The 2,842-nt window shown below is 40.1% G+C and overlaps 1 protein-coding gene across 1 annotated transcript in view; it reads right to left on the minus strand.

The window, feature by feature from the left end:
* The window catches only part of LOC104963125 (sodium-dependent neutral amino acid transporter B(0)AT2-like), a 12,780-nt gene extending 11,199 nt beyond the window's left edge, over positions 1-1,581 (minus strand). The window contains exon 1 of the mRNA XM_010791686.1: positions 1,466-1,581. The gene's annotated coding sequence lies outside the window, so the exon portion shown is untranslated. The remainder of the gene's footprint in view (positions 1-1,465) is intronic.
* Positions 1,582-2,842: the final 1,261 nt, after the last annotated feature.

A 2,842-nucleotide genomic window follows, 5' to 3' on the forward strand; every position in this document is an offset into this window, starting at 1 on the left:
TTTTAATCATACTTTTGTGTATAGAATATCTTTCGTCATGTTACACTCTGTAGGCCTACTTATCCCACACTATCTTATCATCATGGGGGAAACATTCAATGCAGAAAATTATTGCTTTATCCGGAGGGGAGCAGAGTTATTTCTCACATGGAGATCACATGGCTGGCTGGGGCAGCAAAATCAATGAATGGGAAGCATTTTTTATCACAGGCCATTGTTCTACAACACAAACAAAACGCGGCAGGGAACACTATGTGGACGGGACGGTGACAGGTCGGTACGGCACGACCACGTTTCCAACCACCTGAATAATTGAAGGGAGGGGGCGATTTGCATACGGACCCAAACACTGTTTTTATGGCATGGGGAAAGCCCTTAAAATATGAAAGGGTATCACGTTTCAAAACACAAATGGGAACGTGAACAGACATGTGAGCAGAGGGTTGCTTAACAAAAAAAAGGGTGGAGGAAACATGGAGCTTGGGTTATCATCATTTATCAGATTTAACAGCACACCGCTATGATTTTCACAATAAATAGCTTGGGAAACATTAAAGGGTGCATCTAAATGCAGGTTAAGGTGCGCCTTTTAAATGTTAGCATCATAAGGCGTAATGTTTTTCAATAGGCTAACGCATTTTATTTTTGCGTAAAAATGCATCACCGAGGTGAAATATCCCAGAATTATTGCAAATCATCTTGCATCGATACAACATGCAACCCCGGCCCCCCCGCGTCCCCACCCACCACCACACACACTCTTTCAATAGGCATAGGATTAAGTGATTAATAGATTTCCTTTAACGCTTCCAGATTAGCTTGGTTTGTATGAGGCTATAAGGCCATTTCACAAGCCAGTGAACGCAACACAGCAGCGTAAAGGAGCGCAGATGCCGAGTAACCTTTATTATAGGAGGATGTGGTAGAATACACCAATGCACATTTGTATATGTCAACATAAGGATGTGCTTGGGTTCATCTAAGGATGATTGATTAACGCACAACATTCTTCTTTTTTTTCGCCCTGTGTGCACATGACTCGGGATGATTTGTCAATAAACGGGCCTACAGTATGGGATGCACACAATGACAAAAATGCGGATGGAGAAAGGAAGTAGTGAATCATAATAATAGAAAAAATACCAAACAAGTCACACTGGTGCCATGCGGCTCGTTGTTCCATCCTGGCACAATTTGTCCATTAAGGTTTTTTTGAATAAATTAATTTCCTCCAACCCGCCCAGTCCTCATGACACCCTTAAGAAGTGTTTCATCATTCAGTAGCGCCACATCCTGCGCACTGGCACCCTGGCCAACCTCCCACACACACACACACACACACACACACACACACACACACACACACACACACACACACACACACACACACACACACACACACACACACACACCATGGCTTTATCATAATAAAGCCCAATTAAGGATGCTGTTGTTTTTTACTCACCAGTGTAGAATGTCAGTCGTCCTTTTCTGAATTGACGAGTCTCAAGGAATGAAATTGTGAGAGCACATGCACGGAGGAGGCATTATCACTTACTTCTATGTAAACCAGTCAGGCCGATGTGCTGCCTCTGTCTCCGGAGCAGAAGCTTCTGTAGCTCTCAGACAGACGCATGGCATCTGCATGGAGGGGTGTCCGAATTTAAAACACCTATTAAAAATGATTTCCCAATCTTCATACACAAATATCTCAACGTATATGCTTTATAATCTGCGTTTATGCTGTTGTGTATTATGCTTTGTAGAATATCTAAGATTTAATGTAGAATTAGGGTTTTTCTTTTCTCGCACACCCCTGTTGTTCATTTGGTGCGGTCCACTACTACTCGGAAAGGGGCTGGCTCATGGATGAATGCAATGTGCCTCTGTTTATAAACGCTAATTTCCCTCGATGGATATTTATACACTTGAACACAATACTAATGTATTTGTGTATGGAATTTTCGTATATGTTTACGTCATGTATTTAGGATTTAAACCCGTACAACAAGAGGGTTTATTTGGTCAAGGTCGAAGTGGTGCGCGTCATGCACATGCACCCGCACACCCCGTGAGGCTATTGGGGGAAATCACCATATAGCCCAGACAAGAGAGAAGTCCTTTTTCTATAACAAAGAAATACAATTATGTTTACACATAGGACTTTATTTCTAATATATAGGGATACTTTTCTTTACTAGTGAGTTTATTTTAATTAATACTAATATCATAATTTATTAATGAATCGTATTGGGCGATAAAATGCACGATCATACAGTTTAAACGTTTTGTCCTCTGGAAAATACAACATACACATAATAATAACACATGGTGCTACTAAATAACATAAATAAAACAAGAAGAATTGTCACCACTTAACTAAATAGTTGAATAGGCCTCATATTTATTTATGAACAGATATAACAAATAACAACTGAAGGAAACAGTAGCCTAGCAGGTATTTGCCCCCAAAATAGGGGTAATTGTATTAAGTTTGGTCACAGACTAAGCGTTCCAATTTATGTATATTAGTAGATGAAAAAGACAGTTAAAGAATGGCCAATGTGTTTTTCTTTGCATCACTTTTTGAAACTGCATTGTGTTTCTCCTAATGGCTCCAGCGTGTTTGCACCTGACGGCCACCGTAGTAAAGTAAGTAACAAGAAACAAGAATAAAACCAAATCTCCCCAACTTCAAAAAATGCATCCATTTTAAGGGATACAGGGGGGATTTTCTAAAGTATGTTTGTGCCATATTTACATAACACAAGTCCCTACTTGACAAAATGCACTCGATGGACACTGTGTACGATGATTTTTTCATTATCTGGAAAAAGTTGCC

Source organism: Notothenia coriiceps, unplaced genomic scaffold (assembly GCF_000735185.1).
Source record: "Notothenia coriiceps isolate Sejong01 unplaced genomic scaffold, NC01 NC01_scaffold00035625, whole genome shotgun sequence".
In the NCBI taxonomy this organism is placed as follows: domain Eukaryota; kingdom Metazoa; phylum Chordata; class Actinopteri; order Perciformes; family Nototheniidae; genus Notothenia; species Notothenia coriiceps.